The sequence below is a fragment of the Pteronotus mesoamericanus genome, unplaced genomic scaffold, assembly GCF_021234165.1.
Source record: "Pteronotus mesoamericanus isolate MK-2021 breed Mesoamerican mustached bat unplaced genomic scaffold, CSHL_Meso_final contig_1079, whole genome shotgun sequence".
In the NCBI taxonomy this organism is placed as follows: Eukaryota; Metazoa; Chordata; class Mammalia; order Chiroptera; family Mormoopidae; genus Pteronotus; species Pteronotus mesoamericanus.
Window position 1 is genome coordinate 23079 of NW_026555011.1, and position 13419 is coordinate 36497.

Consider the following 13419-nt stretch of genomic DNA (forward strand, 5'->3'; position numbering starts at 1 on the left):
TTCCACTACTGAGATTGTACCCTAACAACCCTGAAACACCAATTCAAAAAAACCTATGTACCCCAGTGTTCATTGCAGTGTTATTTACCATAGCCAAGTGCTAGAAATAGTGTAAGGGTCCATCAGTAAATGAGTGGATCAAAAATCTTTGATGTATTTGTGCAGTGGAATACTGTGCAGCAGAAAGAAGGAACTCCTACCTTTCACGACAGCATGGATGAAACTGGAGAGCATTATGCTATATGAAATAAGCCAAGAAGTGAAAGACAAATACCATGTGATCCCACCTATAAGTGGAACCTAATCAACAAAATGCAAACAAACAAAATAGAACCAGAGACATGGAAATGAACAACAAACTGACAGTGAACAGAGGGAGGGAGGAGAGGGAAATGGTAGAAAGTAGGGGAAGGGTCAAGTCAAGGAACATGTATAAAGAACTCATTGACAAAGACAAAACAGTTGGGGAGGACTGAATGTGGGAGGTGGGTATGTATAGGGTGGGGTAATGGTGGGAAAATCGGGACCACTGTAATTGCACAACAACAAAAAAAAACACTTAAATTCCATTATGCTCTTTGTTGAATTCAATTTCACTGTTTCTTCTTATGTTAACAGCAGTATTATATATTTTTAATAAAATTATGGTTTATATAACATATTTCCCTCTCACTTAAGAATGATCTTTTTGCTCTACATACAATTCCAAACACAATATTCTTGTTTCTTTTAAGGAATTATGTTGTCTTCTTATAAAAAATGAACACACAATACACTATACAGATATAGGCTAGTACACTTGAAACCTTTATAATATTATTTACCAATGTACCTCAATAAATTTAATTAAAAAAAAGAAAGGTTGCTACTGAGAAGTTTGGAGTAATTAGTCTTCTTTCTTAGCAGAGGATATGCTCTTTTAACTGAATATTTGGTATTTTTGTTAATTTGCCTATACTTTGTTTCAGTGTGAATGTTTTTCCTTATCTCACTTAAGTGGCAATCTACAAGTCTTTCCAAAATAAGATCTTACTTACTCTTTTTAAAAATTCTCTGAAATTTCTATCTATTCATTTTTTAGCTTTCTTTCTCTCAAGTTTTATGTTTCTTACTTAAGAGACCCCAGCTAATGTATGCTGGTGCTTTGCTTCTGTCTTCTATATTCCTTAGCATTTTACATTTTCTACATCTTTTTTCTTTTCTCTTGCCTTCTTAGAAAATTATTCAAATTCATATTCCAACTCACCAATCTTGTCTTCATCTGCATTTATGCTCTTTGCTTCTTAATTGTTTTCTTTAACTCCTCAGCTTAGTAGAACTTTTGAACTCGTCCCATTTTAATCACAGACACAGTGAACAGCTTAGATTGCTACCACAGACTTCTGTGGCTATAAAAATAAACAAAATAAATTGGGGGAAATGTAAGATCAGAACTTTCCTCCATTTTCATTTTCTCCCCTTTCAGCTCTCTTCCCAGGTTGCTGCCCTTCACCAACCTCCGCCCAGCCCAGCACTCTCCACTCCCCCGTTGTCTCTCGGTTTCAGTCTACTCAGGGAACGGTCTCACCCTGATATGGTTCATTCTTTGGATACTTACTTCTCTTTTATCTCTTTATATCTCCAGAGTTGGTTTTGGCAATTGGCAGCCCCCATTGGTTCACCTTGGCAAGAATATGTTGTCATAACAAATAAAACAAATTATCCTGCTGAAGAAGAAATATTTTGAGAAAATAATATAAATATTTGTCATGTTTGAGTCAAACTACAAAAATATTATCAATTAATGCACCAAATTCAAATTTATAAAATTAATTATGCCTCTTTCCTTATGATTGTTCAATGGTGAGACTGTTTTTAAAAATTCTATAGATAACTGTAGATCTTTTACAGCAATCTAAGATAGACAAAGCATGCCACAAATTTCTGCCAAGTAGAGATCAGCAACACCTCTGATATAACTGTTAATCAGATATTACTAAAGATGCAGGATGTTTATTTGTTCATCATTAGGCCCATTTGCAATTGTTACCACTGTGACATCTAACAGGAAGGAAAATTATGGTATATAAAAAAAAATGAGCAGATGCTTTTGCTTTCAGGGAAAGGGAGTGGCTTGTGGGTAATGGTAAAAGTTAATATTCTATTAACTCCTTTGACTTTCCTGTGTCCCTAGCTTGTTTTTCTGTGTGTCTTTTATTATAGGAGACCTTCCAGTGCCCAAAGATAATCTGACTCATATTCTTTACAGTAAGTCTACTATGTGGACAAGGTTCCTGTGAGTACCCACTGAGTAGACTAAAATATTTATATGCTGACACTCTGACATGTTCTTATATGCAATTTAAACAGTCCCTGTTAGACCAAAGCACAAAGCTGACCTAAGCTGCAAAAGGAAAATATAAGAAAATTCTGTGTTGTGGGGTCAGCTTGTGCACAAAAATACCTCAGATATGAGAATCAGGGACCCAAAAGCTGGCCAGGCAGCAATTGCTAGAAGAATAAACCTTTTCTCTGATTCCCAGCCCTGAATCAAGGATGCAGTCTCAAGTGCACAAAATCCTTCTACTTGGTCTTAGTTGAAGGAAGATTTTAGTGGCTTACTCTTCCCTTACCTCCCTATACCTGAGGCACGAAAGTCAATTTCAAGAGACCTATGGGAGGCATTTCAAAACTTGTAAGACAGAGAAATTCAGAAAGGTCCATGGAAAGAGGAAAGAGTGTGTATTAAGTAATGGTGACAGCTGGGGTTAAAATGGGAAGAGCAATTCCCTCGAGCAGAGGGGTGCGAGAGAACAGTAGTGGGATATTAAAGTTAGGTCACATTTGAAATTTACAGCTTGTGCCAGACTATATTCCTTCCTCGCCCCACTTTAACACTAAACTTCAGTAAATATTGACTACTTTTAACATTATAAAACAAGCTTTCAATAGCAATGTTTTGAAAGAGTAAGAAGCAGCAAAATATCCACACATTAAATGTAAAATGGGACAGAGAAAAGATAAAAGGCATAGAAACAAAAGGAAGAAAACAGGTAGAGGATTCAACACAAACACAATTTTGGAAGTAGTAAAAGTACAATAGCCCAAACGCACTCAAGAACTACTGGAAATACTAAGCTAGGGAGAGTACACAGAGCTAATGGTTCAAATCACTTTTATTTTTTATCATTCAAAGGACTGAGAATTTGCACATGTTATATGTAGATGGTATATTTGTTCCCAGTAGATGTGTGAACTCCAATAATTTTCCCAGGAAGCTCTAAAAGTTAGAAAGTCTGACCATACTCTATATAATACGTGATCCTATTTACCCTAACACAGCAGCTCAGAAATAAAGGACTTCATTCCCTTCCCATTCCACTGATAGACATGCATAAGGATGGAATTTGGGGATAAATATAGGCACTTTTCCCTGTAAGGGTTTCTCCTTTGACTTTCCTGTGTTCCTAGCTTGGATATAGGGGGCTACTTCATTTCTTCGGCATAAGCAAGAAACTCCAAGATAGTAGAATATAGAGTAATTTTACAGAGGCAATATAATTGCTTACAACAGAGCTATTTTCCAAGATGTCATGCAACAATATCTTCCAGGGCACAAGCTGAGAAGACTGTCCACATGCTGAGGGAACAACATGGCCCAGCTCCTAAAGAGTCATCACTGACCCTGACACTGATCCAACTGCCAGCATCCTCCTACCCACAAAGAGACATGCAGTTTCTGATCTTTTTCTATAGCCAAAGGAAGTAAGGAAAAGGAACCAAAAATTATTTCCCCAAGTAAAATCTAAACATACTATGGGGTAACTTGAATTAGTTTACATTTTAAAAGATCACTGTATTTGAGGATATAAGACATTGTCTTCATTTTAATTAACCATACAGCAAAATTATGTTTTACACTCAGAAGCTCAACCATGAAAAGACAAAAGAGGGTTTGGGAGTAAGTTGAGGACTAAGAATCTTCCCAGCTAAAGTTACAAATTCAACATAAAATCATTCTGCTTCCAAGAATTCTGTACTTCCCTGTTCCAATTATGCCTCTGAAAAGTGTTGAGATTTATTTTTATTAAGAAAATTCTGTCACATTTACATCTATCGCCACAAAATCAACGTCCACACTCTATAGAAGCAGGAATTAAATTAGGTGAGAAAACATGATGTGAGATTGATAGAACAGTTCTGGAATATTCAAGTGTTTTTACTGTGAGGTCAGTTTGGGAGGAGAGACACTCAACTCTGGCTATAGACTCAGCATCTCCCTCTGTCTGACCATAGATCACACACCTGTGGTTTCACCCACATGAAACAGATAAATACTTGAGTTATAGTGGTTGGAGTATGAATACTGTAAAAGCAGTCATGCTAAGTCTCTAGATAGTCACAAAGTTTTCTCAATGACACAGAACTGATCTTAAAGGACCAAAGTATTTATTATTGGACAATGTGTATGAAAATGGAACACAAGTCAGCATTATCTGATCAGGACATAGACTGATATTTTCTGATCCTCTAGTATGGACCAACATGTAACAAGAGTTTCAACAGAGGCATATTTGTTCAGCGGGCATTCCACTGTCTCCAAGCTCAGCATCCTCACTTCCAACCTCATCATCTTCTTTCAGGAATTTCTCCTGTCTGAGATCTTCTTTCTTTAAGAAATGTGAAAACAGACCTGCAATAGCAAATTTGGATCCTTGTTATAACCAGGAGACTAAACAGAGCCCTTTGGAGGCATCAGAATCATGGGTAAGGTGAAAACAGCTTTCCTGAGCCCCTAGATTGAGATCATATCTGCACAATGTAAAACACATCAGGAAAATCATTTTACATACAAATGTTGGTCTCAGAGGGTTATCTAGACAATATCTATGAAACAGACCAAAGACCTCTGTGAATAGCTATTTTTCATTCTAAACAAACACCAAGGACATGATATTGGAGGAAGAAATAATTGTGAACATCCACCCTTCCCAATAAGATTGTGATAAATCATAAGAATTTGGTGATGGAAAGACACAATTCCATTACCACCCATTCCATGAGGACACTTAAAGACCAAGTCCTGACTTCCCAGATGTTCACAAGGATAATCCTAGCCTTTTCTGGAAGTCCTTAAATGGATATAGCAGCTTCGGAGACTACAGTCTTCCTCATCCCAAAGGACCCACTACCCTTACAAGGGCTATAGCAGCAGTAGTTTTATTGGGTCTTCCAGCTCTGAAATTCTGTGGATCAGGGCCAGCATCATGAACATGCAACCTATGCAGTAGTGCAGGACCTCATGCTGCCACCATCTTCCAAGTGGTAATAAAATAATTTTTGAACATAGAATCCAACATTTTCATTTTGCATTGGACCTTGAAAACTATTAAACTAATCTTGCCATGGGTCTTAAGGAAATATGGAGGTATTCTCAGCTTTCTCCCCAAACTAGTCCCCAATGAAAACACATATTTATCAGAGCAACCTGATATATTAGTAACTACAGAGTATCAAAATATAACCTAATATCAATGTTTTGTCATGTTAACTATATTTCTCAACTTGTCACACCTTAAAATAACCCAAAAATCTTTTGATAGTGCGTGATTGTTGTGATTGGGAAAATAAGACCTCAGCTCAAAAATATATGTGTAGTTGTAACTATCACGAAGTCCAGTTATTCCCATTCTCCCTAAAGATAACTACTAATAACAGAAGTGACTTGAGAAGGTAACTGGTTGTAATTAAGAAATATGGGCCCAGTCAAAAATTGTCTTTGCAGGAAGGATTGGCATTAAGGACTCAAACACATCTTCCCAGGAGATAAGAGAATGAACATCCCTTTCACTTGTCTATCATGGACTAAAATCTGGGCTACACAATTTGTAGAGTTTTGTGTAAAATGAAATGCAGATTTATTGTTCAAAAACTATCAATAAGTTCAAGATGCGACAGGAGAACGATGAAGCAAGTTCGAGGTCAGGTTCTCCTCAGTGTGGTGGCCTCTTGCAACTGCATGGGTCTCATTCTCATGAAGGTGGCCTTGAGCATGTCCATCTCTTCCATTTCACATAATTCAACATCAGGAAGACATTCAGGCACAGAAAACACTTCATATTTGTAATTGCATGCTAGATCACTTTCTTTCTGTCCTTTAATAGCAACATCTGTCTCTGACAGAAAGTTTGTATGTAGGAAAGACTTGTCTCTAGAAATGAGGAAAGAGTCATCCTGGATCTAATAGTGACTTTTTGTATGACCTTGAGAAAATCACACATTATCTACCTTCAGCTTATTTTATTTATGTAGCAGTATTTGACCATGTAATTCCAATAATCCCTTCAAGTACCAAATTCAAGCATCTCTAATTAAAGACATTCTGGATAATTGGTAGAGAGACCACCTTCAAAATTTTATAACATTATCCCCATAAAACACAAATATGTTCACCAAATCCCAATATATTTCAGTAAAATAATATTTCTTAGTTGTCTCCCACACTAAACATTTACAACTTTTAGAGGAAAGAATTAAGATATACAAATTGCCAGTTATAAAAACAGTCATGAAGATGTAAATTATAGCATAGAGAATAGAGTCAATAATATTGTAATAACTACGAATGCTCTCAGGTGGATACTAGTGGACTAAGGGTTGCAATTTCCCAGAGTTCTATTTCCTTCATCATCTCCTCCACACAAGAGCATTCTTTCTATGCTCATGCCCATTCTCAAGAACAGATTGGACTTCCTTGCCTGGGACATGTCCAAAACCAACTTTGTCTTCACATTCCTTGGCACACAGTAGCAGTTTGGCCACAGAATCATCTGGCAAGGAACAAACGTTCTAAGAACAGACATGAAAAGAGAAATCTGCATATGAGAAAACTAGATAAACCTTCAGAAGAGAATTCCAGGATTGAAACATTTCTTTCTAGAGAGAAGGCTCAGTGTTCCCCAGGGAATCAGATAGATATGCTGATATCAGCAGAGAACTATGATTCTGAGATGGGACACAGGATGCTGTGTATAAATGTTATGCCTGCAGATGCTACAAAGAAAAAACCCAGACGACCAAAAGAACATGCAAGCGAGAGTGAAGGACATTCACCTCCAGCTTTTTCTCTTCCTCTCTCATGATCATCAATGTCCTCACATGCAGCTCCATGGAGGTATTTACATGGAGACAAAGTAAGTACGGAAGTTCTGAATCAGAAACTCAACATCCTGAGACACCTTTATATAACCACTTTTGAAGTCTCTAGGGCAGCTCTAACTCATCAGAATCCCCATCCCTTCAAGAATATACCCCAAATTTCTTAATACTGCTTTGTTAACCAACACCTGTAAAACAGCATACAAGAAAAGAGGGGAGTTGTGACTACCAGTAAGCCTGCTGGAGGGGTGAACGCACCGACAGGTAAAACAACAAGAGAGCTCACACAAAAGGAAGAAAGAACAACCCTAGAGCATCCAGACAAGGAGATCAAAGAGACCGCACCGCTGAGTACCGCAGAACCCCTACCACAGAAGTTCGCCCAACAAAGACAACTGGCAAAACAGAGCATCCAGAATGGCAGAAACAAACAAAAAAATCACCTAAATTGGGGAGACAAAGAAATAACCTGCAACCAAAAGGACTGGAAGTATCCCCAGTAAAAGAAGTAAATGAAATGGAGGAAAAAAAACTATCAGACATAGAATTGAAAAGAAGCATTATAAGGATGCTCAAGGAACTCAGTGACAACTACAAAGAGCTTAGTGGGAACTACAACAGAATGAAAAAGGAAATAGAAACTATAAACAAGAACCAGAAAGAAGTGAATAATATAATATCTTAAATTAAAAAAAAAAATATTTGAAGGAATTACAAGCAGGCTGGATGAAGCAAAGGACTGAATTAGAAATACCCAAGTAGAGGAATAGCATGAAAAAAGACTCAAAATGTATGAAGATGGCTCAAGGGAAATTCAAGACAACATGAAACACAATAACAGTCAAGTTATAAGAATACCAGAAGGAGAAGAAAAGGAGCAAGTGGTAGAAAACCTATTTGAAAAAATAATGACAGAAATCGTCCTTAACCTGGAGAGGGGAAAAGCCATGCAAGTTCAGTTAGTGCAGAGGGTCCCTATCAAAATGAACTCAAAAAGGCCTACTGCAAGACACATCATAACTAAAATGACAAATTTTAAAGGAAAAGAGAGAATCTTAAAGGAAGCAAGGGAGAAACAGAAAGTAACATACAACAGACCTCCAATAAGGCTAGCAGCCAATTTCTCAACAGAAACACTACAAGCCAGAAAGGAATGGCAAGAAATATTCCAAGTAATGAAAAACAAAGGCCTGCAATGAAGGCTACTCTGCTCAGCAAGGCTCCCAATTAAAATGGAAGAGGAAATAAGGAGTTTCCCAGACAAAAGAGGGCTAAAAGAATACACCTCCACCAAGCCAGCACTGCAAGACATGCTAAAAGGAGTGCTTTAAGAAGATGAAGAAAAGGGTAAGAGAGAGGAACACAGGTAGAAAGGAGATAAATGACAATGAATAAGTACCTATCAATAATAACCTTAAATGTAAATGGACTAAATGCTCCAAAGAAAAGACATAAATTAGCTGAATGGATTAAAAAACATGACCTGCACATTTGCTGCCTACAAGAGACCTCAGAACAAAGGACATACACACACTGAAAGTAAGGGATGGAAAAAAATATGCCAAGCAAGTACACAGGAAAAAAAATAGCAATACTTATATCAGACAAAATAGATTTCAAAACAAAGGCTATAAAAAGAAGACACAGAAGGGCACTTCATAATACTCAAGGGAAGAAGCCATCAAGAAGACATAAACATTGTAAACCTATATGCACTCAATATAGGAACACCCAAATATATAAGGAAAATCTTGGAGGACTTCAAGAAAGAGATAGACAGCAACACAATAATAGTAGGGTATTTTAACACCCCACGGTCAATGGATAGATCTTCCAAACAAAATATCAGCAAATATATCACGGCATTGAACAACACCCTACTTCAAATGGACTTATGATGTATATAGAACCTTTCAATCCAAGGGAGCAAAATGCACATTCTTTCCACATACACATGGAATATTTTCAAAGATATACCACATAATAGGACACAAAACAAGTCTCAACAAATTCAAGAAAATTGAAATCATATCAAGCATTTTCTCAGACCACAATGGCCTGAAACTAGAAACCAATCTCAAGGAAAAAACTCAAAACCATTCAAACTCATAGAGATTGAACAGCATGCTATTAAACAATGAATTGGTTAATAATGATATAAAAGAAGAACTCAAAACATTTCTGGAAACAAAAAAAAAATGAACACACAACAGTCAAAACCTATGTGACACTGCAAAGGCAGTCCTGAGAGGGAAGTTCATAGCAATACAAGCCTATCTATAAAAAATAGAAACATTTCAAATGCACAACCTAACTCTACAACTACAGAACTAGAGGAACAACAACAAACAAAGCCCAGAGCAAGCAGAAGGAAGGAAATAACCAAGATCAAAGCAGAGTTGAATTACATAGACACTAAAAGAATTATTCAAATGATCAATAAATCCAGGAGACAGTTCTTTGAAAAGATAAACAAAATCTACAAGCCTTTAACCAGACACATCAAGAAAAAAAAAAAAGAAAACCCAAATAAATAAAATCAGAAACAAAAGAAGAAAAATTAAAAGCAATACCACAAAATACAAAGGATGGTAAGAAATTATTATGAACAACTATATGCCAAGAAAAGTGAAGACATGGGTGAAATAAAAAAATTGCTAGAAACATATAATCTTCCAAACTAAATCAAGAAGAAACAGAAAGTATGAGCAAACTGATAACACCTCGTGAAATTGAAACAGCAATCAAAACACTTCAAGCACACATAAGCCCTGGACCAGATGGTTTCACAGGATTATTTTACAAAACATTTAAGGAAGTTGTAGCCCTTTGCTCCTCAGACTAGTCAAAAAAAAAAACCCAGAAAGAGGGAAGATTCCCAAACTCTTTTCATGAGGCAAGTATCATCTAAATACCCAAACCAGTCAAAGACACAACAAAGAAAGAAAACTACAGACCAATATCGCTGATGAACATAGATGCTAAAATCCTTAACAAAATATTGGCAAACTGCATCCAGCAATACATTAAGAAGATCTTACACCATGATCAAGTGGGATTCATCCCAAAGATGCAACCATGGCACAATGTACATAAATCAATAAATGTAATACACCACATAAACAAAATGAAAGACAAAAATTACATGATCATATCAATAGAGGCAGAAAAAGAATTTGATAAAGTACAGCACCCATTTATGATTTTAAAAAAAACTCATCAAAGTGGGAATAAAGGGGGCATACCTCAACATAATAAAGGCCATATATGAGAAACCTACAGCCAACATCATACTCAATGTGCAAGAACAAAACGCTTTCTCCCTAAGATGAGGATCAAGACAAAGTTGTCCACTTTCACCACTTCTATTTAACATAGTATTGGAAATTTTAGCCACAGTGATCAGACAAGAAAAAGAAATAAAAGACACTGAAATTGGAAAGGATAAAGTAAAGCTTCCATTGTTTGTGAATACCACGATAGTATATAGAAATCCTATAGACTCCACCAAAACAACCATTTGACCTAATAATTTGAAAAAAGAGCAGGATACAAAGTCAATATTCAGATACAAAGGCATTTTTGTATACCAATGATAAAATATCAGAAATAGAAATTAGAAAAAAATCCCATTTACTACAGCAACAAGAAAAATAAAGTACCTGGGAACAGACCTAACTAAAGAGATAAAAGACCTGTACTCAGAAAACAATACAATACCAAAGAAAGAAATTAAGGAAGACACAAATCAATGGAAGCATGTACCATGTTCATGAATTGGAAGAATTAACATCATTAAAATGTCCATAATACCCAAAGTAATCTATAGATTCAATGCAACCTCTATTAAAGTACCAATGACATATTTCACAGATTTAGAACAAATGTTTCAAGAACTTATATGGAACCATAAATGACCCCAAATAGCTGCAGTTATTTTAAGAAAGACGAACAAAGTAGGAGGTATCCAAACACCTGATATCAAACTATATTACAAGGCCATTGTAATCAAAGCAGTCTGATACTGGCATAAGAACAGACACATAGATCAATGGAACAGAATAAAAAGCCCAGAAATAAAACATGTCTCTATGATCAATTAATATTGGACAAAGGAGGAAGGGGCATATAATTCACCAAATGGTGTTGGGAAATCTGGACACATATATGCAAAAACAAAACTAGACCATGAACTTGTAACAAATACAAAAATAAACTCAGGATGGATAAAAGACTTTAACATAAGCTGTGGCACCATAAAAGTTCTAGAGGAAAGCATAGACAGGAAAATTTCTCATATCCCACACTGCAATATTTGCACTGACATATACCCCAGGGCAAGGGAAATATAGGAAAGGCTAAAGAAATGGAACTACATCCAATTAAAAAGCTTCTTCATGACTGATGAAAACATTAGCAAAATAAAAGAAAACCAATCATATGGAAAAATACATTTCCCAGTAATACCTCAGACAAGGGTTTGATCTCCAAAATATATAAAGAACCCACATGACTCCACTCCAGGAAGACAAACAATCCAAATAAAAAATGGGCAAAGAACCTGAACAGACACATCTCCAAGGAAGATATACAAGAGGCCCAGAGACATATGAAAGGATGCTCAGCATCACTAACCATCAAAGAGATGCAAATTAAAACCACAATTAGATGCCACTTCACACAGGTCAGAATGGCCATCATAAACAAATCAACAAATAAGGAGTGCTGGTGAGGTTGTGGAAAAAAGGGAACTCTAGTACACTGTTGGTGGGAATGCAGACAGTGCAGTCACTGTGGAAAACAGTATGGAATTTCCTCAAAAAACTAAATATGGAACTGCCTTTTAACCCAGCAATTCCACTGCTGGGATTATACCCTAAGAATCCCAATACACCAATTCAAAAGAACCTATGCACCCTAATGTTCATAGTAACATTATTTACAATAGCCAAGCGCTGGAAACAAGCTAAGTGCCCAACAGTACATGGGTGGATGAAAAAACTATGGTGCATTTACACAATGGAATACTATATAGCAAAAAGTAAGAAGGAACTCTTACCCTTTGCAACAAGCACAGATAGAACTAGAGTGTTATGCTAACTGAAATAAGTCACGCAGTGAAAGAAAATACCATATGATCTCACCTGTAAGTGGAGCCTAATCAACAAAACAAACTAGCCAGCAATATAGAACCAGAGACTTGGTAATGAAGAACAAACTGAGAGTAACCAGAGGGATGGGGAAAGAGGATAACGGGGGAAAGAAGGGGATGGGGTAGGTCAAGGAACATGTATAAAGGACCCATGGACAAGAACAATGGGGGAGAGGAATTGAATTTAGGAGAGGGAAAGTAGGCAGGACAGGGAAGAGCAATGGGGAAACTGAGGACAACTTAATTGAACACAATAAAAAATGTTTTTAAATAAAGTCAAAATGAGTTAAAAATTTTAACGTAAGATCTGACACCATAAAACTCCTAGAAGAAAATGCAGGGACACCTTGTAGACATTGGTCGTGGTGATAAAGAATATTTTGGAGATGACACCAAGAGCTCAAGCAACAAAGGCAAAAATCAACAAGTGGAATGACATTACGCTAAGTGGACGTTATGTTAAATGAAACAAGTCAGACACAGAAAGACAAATACTGCATGGCATCATTTATATGTGAAATAAAAAACAAATTCAAAACAGAAAGTAGAATGGTACTTACCAGGGCTTAGGTGGGTGAATTGGGGAGATGTGTGAAAGTACAAATTTGCAATCAATAGATAAATAAGTCCCGGACAGCTAATGCACAGCGTAGTGATTGTAGACAACAATAATGTATTATAAACCTCAAAGTTGCTAAGAAACTAGATCTTAAGTTTTCCACACCACAAAAAAGGTCACAATAATATGTGACATAATAGAGTTGTAACCTAACGCTATGCTGGTAATCATTTTTGCAATACATAAATGTATCAAATCAACACGTTGTACACCTTAACTTTACACAATGTTAAATGTCAATTATATCTTAATAAAATGTTATCTTTATGACATTATTAGTACTTATTTCATTGATACCAAGGGTGATATAAGAAATTCCATTTTCAAACATTGTCATGAGAGGCACCTTTTTTATTCAAAGAGGCCTGAAATGAATGTGAAAGTGGACCAACTGCTTTATATGAAAATGAACGGAAGGGGAGGCATAGAAACTGAAGTGTTGAAAAGAGGACCCAGGAGTAGAAGGACATGCACTTTCTAACCAGCGGAAACTGGATTCTCGGGTGCAAAT